This window comes from Anser cygnoides, unplaced genomic scaffold (genome assembly GCF_040182565.1).
Source record: "Anser cygnoides isolate HZ-2024a breed goose unplaced genomic scaffold, Taihu_goose_T2T_genome scaffold_54_1, whole genome shotgun sequence".
Lineage (NCBI taxonomy): Eukaryota > Metazoa > Chordata > Aves > Anseriformes > Anatidae > Anser > Anser cygnoides.
This window is the reverse complement of record NW_027103076.1, coordinates 502,764-510,281: the sequence shown is the minus strand read 5'-3', so window position 1 is coordinate 510,281 and position 7,518 is coordinate 502,764.

Sequence of the window (7,518 nt, the reverse complement as noted above, 5' to 3'; positions counted from 1 at the left end):
CTGGACCCCCCACCACCACCACCCAGATGCATGCCCCAGGCCCCAGGCCTCAGCCCCAGCCCCCACACCCCAGACTCAGGCCCCAAAGGTGTACAACCAGCTCCCAACTGCCCCCCTCAAAGGGAGGCCCCAAAGCCTGCCAGAGGACCCTAGAGCGTACAAGCAGCTCCCAACCCCCCCGGCACAGGCCCCAACCCCCCCCCCAGACACAGGCCCCAAAGGTGTACAAGCAACTCCCCATCCTCCCCAGAGGCACGCCCCAAAGGTGTACAAACAGCCCCAACCCCCCAAGACCCAGACCCCTACAGCGTAGAAGCAGCTCCCAACCCCATGCCCCCAAGGCACATGCCCCAACCCCTCCCCCAAGGCAGGCCCTAACAGTGTACAAGCAGCTCCCACCCCCCCCCAAGACGCAGGCCCCAAAGGTGTACAAGCAGGCCCCTACAGTATACAAGCAGCTCACAACCACCCCCCCAAAGGCAGGCCCCAACCCCCTCCAGATGCAAGCCCGAAAGGTTAAAACCAGCTCCAACCCCCCAACCCCCCCCGCCCCGCGCAGATGCAGGCCCCAAAGGTGTACAAGAAGTTCCCAACCCCTCCAAGGCAGGCCCCAAAAGTGTACAGGCAGGCCCCTACAGTGTAGAAACGCTCCAACCCCCCCCCTTCCACCTCGAGGGAGGCCCTCCCCCCCCAGTATACACGAAGCTCCCAACCCCCTCTCAGAGGAATGCCTAAAAAAGTATACCAGCAGCTCCTAACACCACCCCCCCCCCCCCCAAAAGAGGCAGTCCCCAAAGGTGTACAAGCAGGCCCTCAAATCCCTTAGGTGTACAAGCAGGCCCTTCAAATCCCTTAGCCCCTGCGCCAGCTTTATTGGCGAGCAGCGAGGCTGGGGGGGGAGGGGGGCAAGACAGCCTTATGATCCCTGATAATTGAAAGTAAGGCCGGGTGGGCTGACCCCAGCACCACCACTCCTGGCAGCATGTTTGGTCCACAACGCTAGAATAATTATTTTGCTCCCTCCCGCCCCTACAGCGTCATCATCTGAAAAGATTACAGTCAAAACAATGGCATACACAAATAAAAGTCAAGAGTTGACATAGTAACTCCGGGATTTGGGTATCAACTGTCCGAGAAATCAGAACACCCAGGCTTCACAATGTGCCCAACATCGAGCTGTGCCAAGGCGGGGGGGAAGGAAGAAGCTTTCCGTTTAAGCCTTCAGAGCATCGCTCCATCACTACGTCAATTCACAGCCACCACAGCGTGCCGATGGACATCTTTCTGTGCCAAAAGAAACAAGTGCTTTGTCCTCTTGATATCAAAGGTAGCCACCTATAGTTACGGAACCATGCACAAGACCTTAACTCTGACCAGCAGGAAAACTTAGGACAACTGAGTGCAGATCCTGCCAATTTCTACCAGTTCCAACTGTGCTTTAAGTCTCATTGCAAAGCCTCAGTTAGAAAAAGGATCACCTCGGGGTATCCAACAAGAAGAAGAGTTGTTTTCTTTTTTTTTTTTTTTTTTTTTTTTTTTTAATATACCATAGGACTATGCAGTTCAATCATCAATCATCTTGGAAAGCTCAAGGAGGAGGTCATCCTCATCCTTCCCTGGGTCCAAGTCGAGCTCGGCTTCCAGTATGCCGTCTGAGAGTTCCCAAAGTAGCATCTCTAAATCCTCGTCTACAGATACGGGCGCGTTGCCTGTGGAACTCAGCCGGCGTGTCCTTGCTTCTTCTAGCTGGGAAGAAGCTGAAGTCGAGCTTGAGAACTCCATTGGCTCCACGGATTCTGCCTGGCTTCCAAGATGTGCTTCAGGTCTTGGCAGAGCAAGGAAGAGAACAATCAGTATATGCCATTTCTTAACGGGAAATCCCTTTTCTGCAAACCGGCTCTTAAAACCGTAGCCAACCCCTCCTGCACTTCAATCTTACCCAGGGATTGTTATTCAATTAACCCAGGGCTACATTTAGAGCCCAATATATTAGCAGGTACATTTTTCAGTTTGGGGGTTTCTCTGTGAAGCCAGAGCACCCGGAGTCTAGCAAAGATGGGAAACCAACATGGCCTCCCGGAAGCCCAGTGTCCGAGAACTACATCTCCCGGCATGCTCTGGGAAAACAAAATGGACTCCCGGAAACCCGGTGGCCAAGAACTACATTTCCCAGCACTCCCCAGAAAATTGAGCCTCGCAGCGTGCCGTAGGACGCCATTTTTTGCTCTGTTACATTACCGGGTTCGTGTTTATGGAGGGTTTTCCCGCCGTTTTGGGGGGTTTCCCCTCAATTTCGGGTTTTCAGCTCTCCATTTCAGAGTTCTTCCCCGCAATTTTGGGGTTCCTTCCCCTAATTTGGTGCTTCGCCCCCCCCCCCACTTTTGGGGTTCCCCCTCCATTTTGGGGATTCCCCCCAGTTCCAAGCCCCCCACAATTTTGGAGGCCCCCACCATCCTTTCTTGGCCTGCCACCCTAATATTAAGGTTCTTTCCCCCAATGTTGGGGTTCTCAGCACATGTTTGAGGTTCCTTCCCTTAATTTGGGGCTTAGCTCCCCGGGATCTGGGGCTTTAACCCCAATTTTGGGGGTCCCCCCCAAGTTTGGGGATTCCTCCCCAGGTCTGGGGGGGGTCCACATTCAATTCTGGAATTTCACACTTCCATTTAAGTCTTCTTCCCCCCAATTTGGGGGTTCGCCCACCCAATTTTGGGGGTTCCTCCCCTAATTTGGGGGGGACACAACCGATTGTAGAGTCCCCCACCCTCCTTTTTTGGGTTCCCCCCTAATATTAAAAGTTCTTCCGCCCAATTTTGGGGGACCCCACAATTTTGACGTTCCTTCCCCTAACTTTGGGCTTCAACCCTTCGATTTTGGGGGGGGCTCCCCCCCTCTTATTTTGGCCTTCCGCCCTAATATTAGGCCTAACCCCTAAGAACCTTGACCCCTAAGCCTATGGCAACCACGGATCTAACCCTAACCCCTACCCCAACAAACCCTAGAAACCCTAACCCTAAAAACCCTTGCAGCCCTAACCCGATAAAATTTACCACACTAAACCCCTGAAGACTGTTCTGGGGGGTCCACATTCAATTCTGGAATTTCACACTTCCATTTAAGTGTTCTGCCCCCCCAATATGGGGGTTCGCCCACCCAATTTTGGGGGTTCCTCCCCTAATTGGGGGGGACACAACCAATTTTGGGGGGGACACAACCAATTTTGGGGGGGACACAACCGATTTGGGGGGTCCCCCCAATTTTAGAGTCCCCCACCCTCCTTTTTTGGGTTTCCCCCAATATTAAGAGCTCTTCCGCCCAATTTTGGGGGACCCCACAATTTTGACGTTTCTTCCCCTAAATTGGGGCTTCGACCCTTCAATTTTGGGGGGGGCTCCCCCCTTAGTTTGGCCTTCCACCCTAATATTGGGCCTTAGCCCTAAGAACCCTGACCCCTAACACTACGGCTCCCACGGATCTAACCCTAACCCCTACCCCAAAAAACCCTAGAAACCCTAACCCTAAAAACCCTTACAGTCCTAACCCGATAAAATTTACCACACTAGACCTACGCCTAAAAGCCCTAACCCTAAAAATTAAGACCCTCTAAACCCTAACCCAAAACGTAAAGATTCTCAAAGCCCTAACGCTGGAGACCCTAACCTTAAAAAAAAAAAAATAAGACCTTAAAACCCTAACCCTAAATACCTGACCATAACTAAAACCCTAAGACCCTAACCCTAAAAACCCTATCAACACTAAAACCACAAAATACTTTAAAACCTTAACACACTAACCCCCAAACCCTAACCCTTATAACTCCAACCCTAACAACCTTAAAATCCTAACCCTAAACCCTGGAAACCCTAACCCTGAAACCCAACCCTAGTGCCTTAGCCCTGAAACCTTAAAACCCTAACACCTTATTAGAAACACTCTGTAACCAATACCATAGGCTCAGGCAAGTATCTCAGTGAGGTAGCATTTTTATTCACGATTGCAATGGCAGGCGTCCCACAAGCCACCTACTAGTTCCATAACACAGTTTATATAATTTTTTTTTTCCTCTCGGTGACCAGGACCCTCCCCAGTTTCCCCATTGACTGGGTAATCCATGTTCACAATCTATCCAGTGCTTCACAGAAAATACACAGCTGCTGGCCTGTTACTAGTCAATTTTATTTTTTTCTTGACTGTTTTCCTCTTTGAGGTGGTAATGTTTCTTACACCGTGATTTCCACCCAATTGCTCTAAGGATTCTGGTTGTCTGCATTTTACAAGGTTGTCTGTTAAGCTTTCTTATCACTGCAAGCATATATCAATACCACCTTCCTTCCCTCTAAACGATGTAACTCTGTGCAAAAACATTTTTATTCCCACAACCTTGATCCCCTTACCCTAAAATCCTTATTCTCTTTAACCCTAACAACTCTAACCACAACCCTAACCCTTCATATCAACCCCCCGACGCTAATGACACTGACTAATGATCCAAACCCCAAACCCCAGGCAACCAACAAAGAAACAGACACAAAGCTGAAAACTACAAAAAAGGCAAAACCCTGGATACAGACCCCAAATCACAAACACGCTACCAAAATGCTACAGAAAAGCCCCAGACGCAGGCCCCAAGCACTACAGCTAGGCCCCAGAAGCTCTAGACACATCCCAAAGCCAAAATGCAATCCCCAAACACTACAGAAAAGCCCCCAAACACCAGACACAGGCTGCAGAAGTCTACAAGCAGGCCCCAGCCACACCCGGATGCAGACCCCAACTGTCCACAAGCAGCTCCCAACCCACCCCCCCCATGAACTGGACCCCCCACCACCACCACCCAGATGCATGCCCCAGGCCCCAGGCCTCAGCCCCAGCCCCCACACCCCAGACTCAGGCCCCAAAGGTGTACAACCAGCTCCCAACTGCCCCCCTCAAAGGGAGGCCCCAAAGCCTGCCAGAGGACCCTAGAGCGTACAAGCAGCTCCCAACCCCCCCGGCACAGGCCCCAACCCCCCCCCCAGACACAGGCCCCAAAGGTGTACAAGCAACTCCCCATCCTCCCCAGAGGCACGCCCCAAAGGTGTACAAACAGCCCCAACCCCCCAAGACCCAGACCCCTACAGCGTAGAAGCAGCTCCCAACCCCATGCCCCCAAGGCACATGCCCCAACCCCTCCCCCAAGGCAGGCCCTAACAGTGTACAAGCAGCTCCCACCCCCCCCCAAGACGCAGGCCCCAAAGGTGTACAAGCAGGCCCCTACAGTATACAAGCAGCTCACAACCACCCCCCCAAAGGCAGGCCCCAACCCCCTCCAGATGCAAGCCCGAAAGGTTAAAACCAGCTCCAACCCCCCAACCCCCCCCGCCCCGCGCAGATGCAGGCCCCAAAGGTGTACAAGAAGTTCCCAACCCCTCCAAGGCAGGCCCCAAAAGTGTACAGGCAGGCCCCTACAGTGTAGAAACGCTCCAACCCCCCCCCTTCCACCTCGAGGGAGGCCCTCCCCCCCCAGTATACACGAAGCTCCCAACCCCCTCTCAGAGGAATGCCTAAAAAAGTATACCAGCAGCTCCTAACACCACCCCCCCCCCCCCCAAAAGAGGCAGTCCCCAAAGGTGTACAAGCAGGCCCTCAAATCCCTTAGGTGTACAAGCAGGCCCTTCAAATCCCTTAGCCCCTGCGCCAGCTTTATTGGCGAGCAGCGAGGCTGGGGGGGGAGGGGGGCAAGACAGCCTTATGATCCCTGATAATTGAAAGTAAGGCCGGGTGGGCTGACCCCAGCACCACCACTCCTGGCAGCATGTTTGGTCCACAACGCTAGAATAATTATTTTGCTCCCTCCCGCCCCTACAGCGTCATCATCTGAAAAGATTACAGTCAAAACAATGGCATACACAAATAAAAGTCAAGAGTTGACATAGTAACTCCGGGATTTGGGTATCAACTGTCCGAGAAATCAGAACACCCAGGCTTCACAATGTGCCCAACATCGAGCTGTGCCAAGGCGGGGGGGAAGGAAGAAGCTTTCCGTTTAAGCCTTCAGAGCATCGCTCCATCACTACGTCAATTCACAGCCACCACAGCGTGCCGATGGACATCTTTCTGTGCCAAAAGAAACAAGTGCTTTGTCCTCTTGATATCAAAGGTAGCCACCTATAGTTACGGAACCATGCACAAGACCTTAACTCTGACCAGCAGGAAAACTTAGGACAACTGAGTGCAGATCCTGCCAATTTCTACCAGTTCCAACTGTGCTTTAAGTCTCATTGCAAAGCCTCAGTTAGAAAAAGGATCACCTCGGGGTATCCAACAAGAAGAAGAGTTGTTTTCTTTTTTTTTTTTTTTTTTTTTTTTTTTTTAATATACCATAGGACTATGCAGTTCAATCATCAATCATCTTGGAAAGCTCAAGGAGGAGGTCATCCTCATCCTTCCCTGGGTCCAAGTCGAGCTCGGCTTCCAGTATGCCGTCTGAGAGTTCCCAAAGTAGCATCTCTAAATCCTCGTCTACAGATACGGGCGCGTTGCCTGTGGAACTCAGCCGGCGTGTCCTTGCTTCTTCTAGCTGGGAAGAAGCTGAAGTCGAGCTTGAGAACTCCATTGGCTCCACGGATTCTGCCTGGCTTCCAAGATGTGCTTCAGGTCTTGGCAGAGCAAGGAAGAGAACAATCAGTATATGCCATTTCTTAACGGGAAATCCCTTTTCTGCAAACCGGCTCTTAAAACCGTAGCCAACCCCTCCTGCACTTCAATCTTACCCAGGGATTGTTATTCAATTAACCCAGGGCTACATTTAGAGCCCAATATATTAGCAGGTACATTTTTCAGTTTGGGGGTTTCTCTGTGAAGCCAGAGCACCCGGAGTCTAGCAAAGATGGGAAACCAACATGGCCTCCCGGAAGCCCAGTGTCCGAGAACTACATCTCCCGGCATGCTCTGGGAAAACAAGATGGACTCCCGGAAACCCGGTGGCCAAGAACTACATTTCCCAGCACTCCCCAGAAAATTGAGCCTCGCAGCGTGCCGTAGGACGCCATTTTTTGCTCTGTTACATTACCGGGTTCGTGTTTATGGAGGGTTTTCCCGCCGTTTTGGGGGGTTTCCCCTCAATTTCGGGTTTTCAGCTCTCCATTTCAGAGTTCTTCCCCGCAATTTTGGGGTTCCTTCCCCTAATTTGGTGCTTCGCCCCCCCCCCACTTTTGGGGTTCCCCCTCCATTTTGGGGATTCCCCCCAGTTCCAAGCCCCCCACAATTTTGGAGGCCCCCACCATCCTTTCTTGGCCTGCCACCCTAATATTAAGGTTCTTTCCCCCAATGTTGGGGTTCTCAGCACATGTTTGAGGTTCCTTCCCTTAATTTGGGGCTTAGCTCCCCGGGATCTGGGGCTTTAACCCCAATTTTGGGGGTCCCCCCCAAGTTTGGGGATTCCTCCCCAGGTCTGGGGGGGGTCCACATTCAATTCTGGAATTTCACACTTCCATTTAAGTCTTCTTCCCCCCAATTTGGGGGTTCGCCCACCCAATTTTG